General features: G+C 33.7%; 1 protein-coding gene and 1 long non-coding RNA gene across 7 annotated transcripts in view; one reads left to right on the forward strand and one right to left on the reverse strand.

Annotated features, from left to right (window-relative positions):
- The window catches only part of LOC145261241 (uncharacterized), a 576,350-nt gene that overhangs the window by 43,648 nt on the left and 518,579 nt on the right, over positions 1–14,123 (forward strand). The window lies entirely within an intron of this gene.
- LOC145261240 (uncharacterized) lies at positions 190–12,666 on the reverse strand. Its single transcript, XR_013864430.1, has 3 exons — positions 12,434–12,666; positions 11,378–11,483; positions 190–1,142 (listed from the first exon to the last, which is right to left on the reverse strand). It is a non-coding gene; the product is annotated as an uncharacterized LOC145261240 (long non-coding RNA).

Below are 14,123 nucleotides of genomic sequence, written 5' to 3' on the forward strand. Positions count from 1 at the left end.
TAGTTGGGCAAGTCCATTCTCTGAGTTCTGATTGGTCCATAAGTGAATGTTCTATTGGATATGACTTTATTCAGAATTTTTGGATCAAATGTATTTGAGACACCACAGAATAAGTAACAAACAAAAGAACATGTTTTGTTTTAATACTATTTTTTATTTTTTTATTTTATTTTTTTTCCCGATTTTATTTTTTTTTTAATTTATTTTTTATTTCTGGTTTTATTGCTGGTGATTAAAGATTTTTACCGTGAAAAATCCAATATTTAAAAATCTTTCTTTTTAATACAATCCAATATATTTTAAACACCTATTTCAAATTCTATGACCCCCCCCCCATCACTATATACAGGGTGGAACGATAAAAGTGTCGCCCTAAAGAAAACACTACAGCTTTATTCTAAAATTTTATTGCAAAAAAAATCAATTCAGGTAACTTGATCATATAGTTGAGCTGACATCTACTCAATGTAGCCGCCTCCACCCTCAATCACCGACTTGATGCAGGTCTGGAACTGAGAGCATGGCTTTTCCACAAGCACCACTCTGAGCTTGGTGAATACTCGGCGGATAGTGGTGATCAGGCTGGTTTTGGTGTTGGGGGGGGGGGTCATGACCAAACGCAGTAGTCCAGCAGGTTCAGGAAGGGGGGTGGCCAGGGAGAGAAGGGTCCAAAGTTATAGCATTAATTCTGAAGCTAAGCCTAGGTCTATTTGGACTTGTAGGCCGGCACTGATTCCCGCTTCTGCACCCAGGGTCTGCCAGCGGCCACCTGATCGCACCAAAGGATAATCACACTCTTCAGAACATCCAGGTACACTTTGATGTTGACTTTCAAGCCGATTTCAAAGATGTGAGGTGGCATAATGTGGCCTTCACTTGAAACCACACCAAAGACCATAACTGTGGCCGGAAACTTTATTTTCATTACTCTGGGCACATCCCTGTTATTCTTGGCAATCCGGTGATGTATTTTGAGGGTGCTGGCAATGGTCTTGTTGTCATAACTTGGATTGGTAGAGAGCATGCGTTGTATAACGGCACATTTCCAATCTCACTCGTTAAACATTGTGTCACTTCCAGACATGATAGAAGGCTGCTATCATTCTTGGGATTTGTACACAACTGGCCAACTAGTAGATGATCTGCAACAAAAAAAGAAAACCGGTTTTTATCAAACGGAAATGGAATCATTTCATCATTTCTACGGCGAAAATTTTATCGTTCCACCCTGTATTTATTTTTTAAATATTTGTTTCATTTGTGTATACATTTTCCTTAAATAAAGTTTTGTAAATAAAACTGTGCATAGTTTATAATTTGCTAAAGTTTACAAAACCAAATGTTGTGTAAATAAAATTGTTTATAGTTTATTTAAAATATGCATATAACAAAGTGTACATGGCTTCAATTAAATCTTGAGAGATATTTTATACGCCTTGTTGGGTAGCTGAGCATTTAATTGTGAAACAAGAGTTACTCCATCTCCAATTAGTAGCATTCACTGACACAAATATAACAGTAGCGGCAATACAACCCAACATGAACTCTAACAATAGGGAATGGGACGTTTCATCTTGGCTCAATTCGACTTGCCCTTTTTTGACTTGACCTGATTCAGCTTGGCCCGTTTCAGCTTAACTTGATTTGGCTTGGCCCATTTGTGCTCGGCTTGATTTGACTTGGCCTGTACGAGCTCGGCTTGATTTGACTTGGCCCGTACGAGCTCGGCTTGATGTCCCGTTTGAACTCGGCTTGATTTCCCGTTTGACCTCGGCTTGATTTCCCGTTTGACCTCGGCTTGATTTCCCGTTTGACCTCGGCTTGATTTCCCGTTTGAGCTCGGCTTGATTTTCTGTTTGAGCTCGGCTTTATTTCCCGCTCGAGCTTGGCTTGATTCGAGCTTTGATAATAATGACGAAGCACTAATTTCATGCCGAACGCCTCCCCATCGCTGAATCAGCTACGCTGAAATGTACCAAATCCCTGACAATAACATCAATATGACCAAAAACTGACTTGAACAGTAACGTGGGTATGACCAAACATTGTCTCGAACAGTAACCCCAATGTGACGATTACGAACACTGACATGATTCAAAAGCAACCTGCAGTGTTACACCTAAATAAATGTCGTCTTTATATATATATATATGCAGGTGTTCCAAAATATTTTACGTCATTTCTCAAGCCAATAATTTTGGCAAATTTCGTTGAAATGATATCAAATTTTCAGTTTGTATGTGAAAGGACTCGTCTGTGTCCCCTCCTCTTCCTGCTAACGTTGAAGAACTCTAGCAGAGAATAACTGTCGCACTGGAGAATGTTATAAAAGACATGCTGCAGCGTGTTTGAGTGCAATAGATCAACTGATGACCGGGCAGATGCAAGGACACATATATAAAAATGAAAATAACCAACTCATGTGACCTGATGACCTTTTGTAATAATGCTTGTAAATAAAACTTTAGTATTATTTTTAGGCTATTAGCAAAACTTTTTGTAAGTAATTGCTTTAAAAGAAAATTCTCCCATATTATATAATTCGATCAAAACAAAAAAGAGGTTTTAAGACAAAATGTGTTCTTTTGGCGGTTGGCCATTTTAGGGTGACTAAAATCCATTTGATTTGAATTTTCCAATCAACAAGATGAAAGTTGAAGCTTGGATGCTGGTTAATCTCAGTTTGAATCTACATCAATCTGAGCATTTAGCAATAAGAATACTATTTCAAACTTGAGCACAATAGACCAACTGATGACCGGACAGATGCAAAGACACATGAATACAAATAAAAATTACCGACTTATGTGACCTGATGACCTTTGTGATCATGCTATGGTAATAATACAAGACTACTACTGTGTGTGTGTGTGTGTGTGTGTGTGTGTGTGTGTGTGTGTGTGTGTGTGTGTGTGTGATACTGTTGCATAGTGTAGGAGGATAAACCTCAAACACTATTCATCGATAATTGTCTGGTTGCATCAATTCCCAGTGATTTTCTTCTCTGCTTGATCTACTCTCGCCTGGTTTTCGACTCCAATTTCTCTAAGATCTCTGAGCTTTCGACTGTTCCAAACTGGACACTGTCCTCGTAACTGTCAACCTTACCTTAGCTCCCTTTTGTGTGTGTTGGTGAACATCTTCCTCTCTATTTTCTTTCCACCAATCCTATTTCCTGATATTCATTTTTATTATACTTGTTCCGCTTTCGTTTTTTTTTCTTCCTAACACTTGGTAGAGGTGGTAGTGGAGGGCGTAGATAGTATCACACTTATTCATTGTTAAAAACCTTTGAAGAGAAATGGATCCAGACTCCCCCCCCCCGTCTTTCTCCATGATAGATAGTTTTGAACTCCTATTACATATTGCTTACCTTCAAAACGATATATTGGGATGATTGGCAGGTGTATCTGGTTGGTCAATTTAATTATGTAATGCGAGTACATTCAAATTGATTCATCAGTCTAAGTATTTACCAAGGAAAATGTTATTTCAAACTGGAGCCTGGCATACATAGTGCCTCACATTTGTTTAAGGACGTATCTCAAATGTGTTATTTCGTTTGAAACGACTTTGAATCATTTGCGAAATGAGAGGAAATTAATTATTGATCCATTTCTGCTATTTTATGTATTGTCTCAAATATTAGGTTATTTTTTTTCTAACATAAATTAACGTACATCTAACATGAAATTATTTTGGCAGATTTTAAAAGTTGAACCCAAATAGCATTTAAGCTGACAAAATAAAACTTTGCTTCTGCCTAGTCAGTTCTCATTTGTTGTTGTACCATGTTATTGGTAATACAAGAACTATCTAGCAAAACTTAAAACATGTAATTAATAAAATTTGAGAGGCTGGATATCATGTTGTGTAATCGGAGTATTGTTATATAGGGGTTTCATTGAGAGAGTCTTATTATAAGTGATGCTTAGAAAGAGTCTTATTAGAGTGTTTGTCGTTGAGAGAGAGAGAGAGAGAGAGAGAGAGAGAGAGAGTCTTATTACAAGTGATTTTGTAAGGGAGAGATGTTGAGAGACTTAGAGAGATTGTTCGTTTTATGACGAATGTCGTTGTTTCTGTTATGAAGATTCATATATTATAGATTGTTCATTACTTAGAAGTGTTCATATGAGAAGCTCTTTGAGTGAGGAGATAGTGTTCAGACAGTCTTAGTGTAGATATGAGATGTAGAGTTCACATTGTAGATATGAGATGTGTATGTCAAGACATTTTATAACACAGACATATAGACATATAATAACAATTCACTTTACGTTTTGCTGGAATCACAACACAAGACGACGTTTACAAAAACACCTGATGGTTTTATTTCTTCTCACGACCGGCCGTGGTTTTCATCAAGAATTCAAAGCTTCACATATTAAGTTTCAAAGTGACCGTCTCGCTTCTAGACGTTCGAATTCCAAACTGGACTGTCGTCTGTCCCTCTCAAAATCCCCCTTCTTCTGTCTGTCCAACTCTAAAGTTTTTCTATCTATTTCTCGAACTTTCTATTTTCCATGACGTCATACACATGTTAAAACATGTGCCTTCTTCCACGTGTTCTGGACATGCATGTCCAAAACTTTTTTCCTTTTTTTACAAAAGGAATTTTAACCTATACTCAGTAACCTATTTTTCCAATATGTTAAAAACATTATCTTATAACTGCATTTTTTCAATTAAATTTTCATAACAAAATTGACAGTGCACATTCTTTTCTTGAAATATTTTATCTCTATTCTAAACAATCGGTTGCTTTACATTCCTTTTTCTAATTCTCACACGTAATCTATTTCTAAACCTAAATTACGAGGTTCGAATTTCGTCTATTGCTATTTCATTTTTATTTTAACTAAATCTTTCTATTTTTATACTTACATGAAAAGGGGACAGCCCTTATCGTGTAACAGTATCAAAAAGAAGTCTGTTGTGTAATGTGTACCATAGCACCATATGCTGTATGAGTACTTGTGACGAAGGGTTCATCCTTATGTGTATACGTGCCACTAAATGTTTATGGTTGGTTCTTCACTATTTGAACCCTAAGTTGTTGCTGTCTATTTATGTTCCAATGCTCGTTTAAATATTCATGGGGGGGATGTGTCACACATGTACTTTGAACATACCTTAATTTCATGCTTCGTTGATCTTGGCCATCTGAAATTCATCTTGTTCTTGGAGGGGCAGCTGGAACCTGTTTGGACGAATATTCATTTACTTCCAAGAACGCTGGTTGGTTTTATATAGTTTTTATTCACTTCCAAGTGTCGATCGCAGAAGAATGGAAAGTGAATGTCTTTGCTGGCATGGTTAATTCTAGGTCTCCATTCTAAGACACGTCAGCCCCCTCCCTCGTGAAAGGGGGGGGGGCAGACGACCTGTTAAACCGTCAGCTCTGCTCAACGTCCATATTCCAACTCCCATTAATCTCCAGCTAACCTGATCTACTAGACTCGCGTATTTCCGGTCTGCTATTTTTAGAGCTTCCAGTAAACTTGTCCATGATGTAGCTTGACAATGTTTTGACAGTTTTTATGAAAACATTCTTCATAGTCATCTCTTGTTTATCTCTTCAGTTATCTAGATAGTTCGAGATGGATAGAAACAGAAATAAATAACTAGATCGAGAGATATATCGATAATACACATAGATAAGTAGATAGATCGACAGAAGGGTAACTAACAAATACTTTCTTGTGTTTGACCTACTACATAACAATTACATATGTTTAAAAATATTAATATCATATTTCTCTCTCATATATATATGTGTGTGTTTCAAATTTAACGTGTCATATCGTGTCTTTGCATATAAAGATAGTCTCATCTTAAAGAGAATATAGTGATCTCAATGTAGAGTTTTCAGTTGCTTTAAAGAAAGTCACTTGTTAATACGGTTGTCTTATGTAGGGTTTTCAGTTGCCTTTCACAAAAGATGTAAATAAAAAAAACTAGAGAAACATTTGCTCTGTTATAAATTGTGCTTTATTCTGTTTTTTACATCATCCAATTCTTTTTTTTTTATTATTGATTGAGTTTTATTTCTAACGTGCTATGAATCATGAGAAGATTCAATGTATTAACTGTTTAAATGAATCTTGTGTGAATTGTCAAAGTTGTACTTTCATGCTATTTTTGCATTTTTTTTTCTTTGAGATAGGGGTCAATGGAACTTTACCTAATGTTCAGCTGATTTGATCTAATGATAGTAACAGTACTAAGCTGGATACACGAATAGACCAGATGAATTCTTTGCCCTTAATGTTATTCTCGGCTTTAACTCCAAGAGAGAACGTTAAATAAACGCTCTGATATCTGTATTTCATAAAGAAATAATTTTATCTCCAGGAAGAAAGCTTCGACTTTTTCTTTTCTGTTTTATTTTCTTTTTCCTTTTTCGTTTTCTTTTTTTCTTTTCGTTTTTTCTTTTTTCTTTTCGTTTTTCCTTTTTTCTTTTCGTTTTTCCTTTTTTCTTTTTGTTTTTCCTTTTTTCTTTTCGTTATTTCTTTTTTCTATTCGTTATTTCTTTTTCTATTCGTTATTTCTTTTTCTATTCGTTATTTCTTTTTCTATTCGTTATTTCTTTTTCTTTTCGTTTTTCTTTTTCTTTTCGTTTTTTCTTTTCGTTTTTCTTTTCGTTTTTCTTTTCGTTTTTTCTTTTCGTTTTTTCTTTTCGTTTTTTCTTTTCGTTTTTTCTTTTCGTTTTTCTTTTCGTTTTTTCTTTTCGTTTTTTCTTTTCGTTTTTTCTTTTCGTTTTTCTTTTCGTTTTTTCTTTTCGTTTTTTCTTTTCGTTTTTTCTTTTCGTTTTTTCTTTTCGTTTTTCTTTTCGTTTTTTCTTTTCGTTTTTTCTTTTCGTTTTTTCTTTTTTCTTTTTTCTTTTGTCTTTTCTTTTGTCTTTTCTTTCGTTTATTTTCTTTTTTTCTGTTTTTTCTTTTCTTTTTTCCTTTTTCTTTCTTTTTTTTCTCTTTTTTTCCTTTTTTCTTTTCTTTCTTTTTTGCACTTACTGGATAAAAAATGAAGAAAAAAAGAAACAACTTTACGTTATAGAAGAGATTAACTAGCTTTGTATTGCTCCATGAAGTTTGTTACATGAAACGTTAATTTAAAGATAATAAGCATTTCATAACTTTGTTGGAAACATAAAATAAAATCTTCACATTTATTCACAAGAAAAAAATGAACATCAACATTCTGGTAATTTTAAAACAAATTTATCTTTTAAATATGGAAAACGTAAAGAAAGGAAAAAAATAATTTGTCTTTTCACTTTCAATTTAGAAATAAATCGCAAAGTGTTCAAAATCAAGGTAGTTTTGAACAAAAATGTTAAATATTTGTCCAAGAATCAAGCAATATTGTGGGGCTGAACTATTTGTTATTTTGAAATCAAAATAACCATTTAATGAAAATAAATAAATAAAAATAATGGTTAATTAATAAAATGTTCTGTTTCCAAACCAATATGCAAATTAGTTAATTTTGTGATTGATATTTATTGCACGTCTATTGTGAAAAGTCAACTTGAAATAGGGCGTTTGACTTTACCGTTAGTGCAAGAAAAGGGGCCCAAGTTTCACCTTTATTCGTTTAGCAGATCTAAATAAAATTTTGGTTTGGAATATCATAGCATATAGTCTAATCTATATAATATTCTGTTTATTCCTTCCTTGGTTAGTTCGTACGTTACATTTTAAAAAAGGCCAAATACAATTTTTGAAGGCCAAACTGCTTTTAAAAAGGCCAAACTTGTGAAATTTGGCTTTAAATAAGGCTAATCTGACAACCCTAGACAAGAATATGAAAGTAAGCTTCCTTTGATGTAGTTTAGATTTTGAATATCGTTATAATATATGATCATTGTGATAGTGTGAGCAGGGAGGTCATTTCGACGTGCAGCTGTTCTTCATTGAAAACACAAGTTGGTGAAGCAATCGAAAAACATTGTCTGCCAAGAGATGCTGAACTGAAGGAATAAATTAAAGAGTCTCTTACAATGTGATTTTATTATTTGTATTGAACTATGTAGCACAATATTACTTTCTGGATATTTATTAGTACTAATTAATCTAGTACTAATTAATTAATCTCATTTGGGTCAGTTCCATATTTAAAATACAATGGACATTATTTTCATAGAAATGTTAATAAACTTAGATTAGCTGTGTGTTATTGGTTTTTATGCCCCTCCCCCCCAAAAAAACGTTTTTTTTTTTTTCGCTATCCAGAAGAATATCAGTTTTATCAAACCGTATTTGTTGATTAAATATATTTCTCATTCCATGGAATTTCCACGGGTCACGCTAGTTAATCCTACTATCGCTACCTACCTATGTTACCTATTTTGATACTTTAACTGTGCAATTTTCACAAGTACAGCTAGTCTTACTATTTAAGGGCGAATAAAGTAACTTATGTGCCCCCCTCCATTTCCAACCTGGCTCTAGTTATCCTTTAAGTAGTGCTGTAATGGAGCCTGGCAATTATGTATTTTAGGATTTCTGTCTGTTAAAGGTCGGCTTACCATCCAACCAGTCAGGCAAACCAGTAAGTTTTGACAAGTAACTCCTCCAACTAAAACAGTGAGTGGTTGGAAAGGGATGGAGAGATAAAGTTAAGTCACACTTATTTTTAACAAGTACCCTTTCCACTCCTCCCTCACTTAGATTAATGACTTAATAGATTCTCTGTTGACTGTAATTTTCATTTGTGTATATTTACATTGGATCCAGCTAAGTTGGTAGTACACTCCCTAAAAACATTTGAAAGCTAAATTATAGATGAATGTTTAGATGGCGTGTAACAGTTACCAATGCTTGACTGGGCTTTTAGCATACCATGTTTAAATTCATGTTGGCGGACATTCTCTGCTGTTGTAGAACTGTACAGCTATTATTTTGTCTAATCAAATAATTGTTTAATCTAATACAGAAGGTCGTTCCAAAAGTAGAGCCTCCTATCTTTTTTTTTTTTTTTTTTTTTTTTTAATTATTTTAACTCAAAAGTGTAAGTGTTAGGAAGACTGGAGTGGTACCATTAAATAGTGATGGGACGATTCCGATACAATTACTGATTCTTTATTAAATTCCTGATTCTTATAAAATTATTCGATTCTTTATAAATCTCTAAATATTTATGACAACTTTATGGTTATTTTTTTAATTTTTTTTATTTATTTATTTTTTTTTTTTTCGGATTATCGTAAAAACACACGTTAAATGTGCATATATTTTCTTAAACGTAAAAGCAGAGGAGCGATCTATAGATTTTAGTTTTACTGATTGTTTAAAATCAATAAATATTTATTTTATTAATAACTACTAGCAGTGGAAGATTTGATTTTAAACAAAATCAAAAAAAAAAAAAAAAAAAAGCACCCAAGGAATCGTTTTTGGCATCGGAAAATAGACACAAATCTTTCTGATACCGATTCCGATACCCCAAAAAGTTCTGATTCCGATTAATCCTCCAAAAACTATCATTAAAACGAGCAACCTTTTGTGCTCCAGAATTTATTTTTCTACATAGTCACCATCATTCTCAGTGCACTTTTGCCAGGAATTCAATGACACATTTTTGCTTCTGATGCATGCCCATAACAGAGGTTGCTTTCTTAGTCTCACACCGTCAATATCTGCAACACAGAGATGAAACTTTAAGGTCATAAATACGTGTTCAGTCATCATAACAATGCAATTTGCAATCTCCTCTCCATTCTGGCGAAATAAAAAAAAAATAGGAGGCATTACTTTTAGAACGCCTCTTGTGTATATAAAAATAGAATACCCGTCCCAGGACAGGTAAAATTCTTTGAACAGAACAATTTTGCAGCATTTTTATGCCACTTTACAAAGATTAAAATAAATATATAATGGATTAAGTTCAATGCAAATCTGCTATATTTGAATTTTCAGATGAGAGATCAAGTGTTATGCCTCTAAAACCTTTTTTAATATATAAGAAACATTATACAAAAAAACATATACAAAAGAAACTAAGATTTGTTTAATAGATGTCTGATGTCTTGTTGTTAGGCTCAAATGTTAATAAAATTCTATCAGAATTTTCGTGAAGAGCTTCACCTCTTTTTTATCCCATTTGGATTAAGCGAAATATAGCCCACATTTTAAACCATTACGCCTACCAGCTGTTTGGAATGATCGTTTCATTATTGTACCAACATCACTCAAGAAACGAGGAAAAACTAGCATATTAAAAAAATGATTAGCAAAGAATTAAAAATGGAGAATGGCAATGAAATATGAAATGTAGGATTCAAACATTTTTATTAATTTATTTATTGCGGACTATTACCTCATCGTGTTGTTTCGGTCAACTATTCCTGACTTTTGTCAGGTGGTAATCGCGACGGGATAGGAACTCCGAATCTTCTAACTGCATTCTCAGCAATTACTGCCATCGTGAAACAACAACTAAGAAAAACGAAGATAATAGTCCGCAATAAATAAATTAACAAAACAATACTCATCTCAATAAGGAATTCCAATTAAATAATATATATCAAACATTTTTTTTTTCTTTTTGTTTTAATTTCGAATCTCGATTTCCAAATTGAAAATATTGAGCATAAAAAAAAAATGCTTTCAATATATCGTGTTATAATGGTTGGTTTAAAAATAAAAACTTACACGTTTATGTGATACTATTGCCCTCCACCCCCTGGAAATGCTGTGAAGTGGGATTAGGGGAGAAAGAAAAAGTATGCCAAAAGAAAAAGGGGAAATGGGTTTATCGGTAGAACAATGGATAGGAAATCGTTCACAAAGACATACAAAAGGAAGCTTACATGGGATTGTTGGTCACGGTGTAGCAATAAACTGATGGGAGATATTGGAGTCCAAGCCAGGCGAGATTAGATCGAGCTGAGACGGAAATTACTGGAGACTAACACAACTAGGCAGCTATTAATGGACAAGATCTATTTCTACGTTATACGACGGTATCGCACTCATATGCACACGCCCAGAGCTAATGTACATTATTTTATCGTAGCACAACCATGGAGGTAATCGGCCTACATTTTATATATACTATAATATATTGATAGTTTGATTTTTAAACAGATATGTTTTTCGTGTATCCATTTGTTTTTTTTTTTTTGTTTGTTTTCTTTTTCATTTATGAATAAACTCTAAAATTTTTTTTGTAAAAATTGTAAGGGAAATGCTCTTTTCAGTCAATTCGCCTATTTTCTCACTCATTAGGGGACGGCTACTATACAGTGAGACATGGAGTCTGTAAAAAATTAAACATCCAGTGTAGCAGCAAGTCCTGGGAACATCAACCTGAAAGAACAGTTGAAAATGACTTATATACCATACATTACGACCATGTAATACCGACAGCCACCTACCTTGAAAATGCTGCCATGAAACCTGATGTAGTTATATGGAATAAGTCAGAAAAAGTGGCAACCTTGATCGAAGTGGGTGTTCCTAATGATGGAGGTCTGAACAGAGCTGAAAGAGAGAAACGGACCAAATATTAAGGTCTCATGTATGATATGAAAAGAAACTGGAATCTTAAGGAGATATCAATCATGCCAGTTATTATAGGTGCCACAGGGCTTATGAAAAAAGAACCAGAAGTCCTACCTAACTAATATTGCTGGTGAACCAAGTGCAAAAGAGATCCTAACAATTGCACTTAAGGGAACGGGGAGGATACTAAAAAGAGCACTCGGTTGGTTTCAATAAAAAGTAGGGCAATGTTGGCAGCTGGTTTGGCTACCTCATACACAGCATTACAATCTTCAAAGAAAGAAAATAAAATAGACTATAACGTTAATACGAACAACAATATAATTATTTTCTTCAAATTAGTTTTTGTATATATTTTTAAAAAAAAATTTTCCCTACAAAGATGTGAAAAAAAAAAAAAAAAAATTAATACAAGTGTTTTACATTGAAGAAATAACGATGATTGGATGCTATTTTAAGAAAATTAATTTAAATTAAATTTAAAATAATTTTTTAAGAAACTTTTTAGGAAGAATGGAGTCGCATCACCTCTCCATGGATATGATAGAATTGGTAGAGGAAAACCTGAGGAAATACAGAACCCCAGGATACAGCATTAATCTGTTCTGGGGCTGGGATCGTAAGGTGAAATCACCGTATGGCGGGGCACAAGCAAAACTTTATACAGTACATATTAAAAATTAGTAACAAAATACAGTACAGTATATAATACATATGTATATAATCAAATAACATTATAAATAACACCGCAAGGCGGGGCAAATACCGTAACCAGGGACCAGAAAACATCGTATTCCACATTGTAACCTGGAAAAAAAAACGTATCCCGGGTGCTCTACTGTAATATGGATAGACTTGAGAGAAAGAGGGATAAATAAAGACTTAGTCAGAGTTTGGAAGTCCGTTTCTAAAAGCCGTCCAACACATACCAGTTTATACTGAATATGATGAGAGAGATGATGAGAAAGCAAGAATAAAACCTCATTTAAATTTTGTGAAACCTAGTAAAAAAACAAAAAACAAAAAAAAAAATGCATTTATTAAAAGTGGAAACGGATTAAGTAAACTTTTGGATGGAAAATTCCGCATGAAATTTGTAAACTCATTATTTCAAAGCTTGTTTTTTTTATACGTGACTCATGCCTGTAGTTAGCAACCCTTATTGACGTGTTTTTATTTTTTAATTGGTCAGCAGCAGGAGTTATATGCATGTTTATTTAGGTTTAAAAAGGTCACAAATCTAGATTGCAATTATTTTTTTCAGAATAAGTTTTTTTTTTTTTTTTTTTTTTTTTTTTTTTTTTTTTTTTTCTTGTTGCAATTAAAAAGAAACTGCTTTCGAAATTGCTTTCATTTTTGGTTTGTATTTCGCTTTTTTTTTTTTTCGATGGGACTAGTATTACTTTGTTTTATATTAGCAGGAAGAGCCTGGATTTGATAAGAAACTCTTTTTCAACCCAGCCCATAAAACAATATTACTTGAATACAGACCCCCACAATATTATTGTATCCCTTTTTATCAAAATGGTATTTGTACATGCAACGGCATTCACTCGGGGTGGGTTGAGCTGACTTCAAGTGAATTTGATGCATCACAAATCAAGGCAGTTCATTCAGGTTTGTCCACTGCTGACTCCTCAGCATATCTCAGCTATTTCCGATTCCATTGTTGCACATTGAAGACACCAGTACCAGTCAAAGCTTCCAAGTTAGATTTGATAGTTGTGAACCATGTCTTTAATTGACCATTGTTCTTTTTGCGTCATCCCAGTTGGTGCTATTGCCTTGTAAATCAGGCCAGTTGATGGATGTCGAAGAACGTGGCCAAACTATTGATGCCTCCTGATGCTTCCTCGAGTTCAGGAACCTTAAATCCTGTGTGGATTGTGGCGTTTGGGATGTAGTCGGAAATACGACTCCTGAGAGTGTGCCAAAGATGCTAGCCTAGACTTCCAGCCTTTGAATGTCAGTTGAATGTCAGTTACTCTTAGTAGCCAAGTTTTGCATCCGTAGAGAAGAATTGTGTGAACGACCTTGTAGATGTGGCATTTGGTCATTAGCTGGATTTCTTTTCGTGACCAAAGTGTGGTTGTGGATCCAACAAAAGGCAGAGGGAGCCCTGTTGATTCTCATTGAAATTTATGAATATATTTCGAAGGAAACCTTCATCTTCAGAATGCTTTTTTTTTTGCTGCCATATTATTGTTGGAGCAGAGAATAAGCAAGTAGAAGTCCGTTTGTTGTTTTAACAGTAGTTTTTTAAATCTCTGAACGGTGTGTTTAGTCACGCGGAATTCACGTTAACATTTTTGTTCCTTAGAAGCGCTGGCAAAAAAAAACAACAAAAAAAAAAACATACTGAAGATGGTTTCCTTCAAAATATATTTATGAATTTCAAACAAAATAAATGTCTGTTTATTTTGTTTGAAATTTAATTTTAATACTGAGGATGGAGTTTGATTCCAAAATACATTATAATTATAAATTTCAAACGAATAAAATATTAAAATAAATACGTATTATACACGTTAGAAGCCAAAACAACGCATTATTACAAAATAAACAGACATTTATTTTGTTTGAAATTTATATTGAAATTCATAAATATATTTCGAAGAT

The sequence above is a fragment of the Euprymna scolopes genome, chromosome 37 (genome assembly GCF_053919585.1).
Source record: "Euprymna scolopes isolate OS-2025 chromosome 37, ASM5391958v1, whole genome shotgun sequence".
Classification (NCBI taxonomy): domain Eukaryota; kingdom Metazoa; phylum Mollusca; class Cephalopoda; order Sepiida; family Sepiolidae; genus Euprymna; species Euprymna scolopes.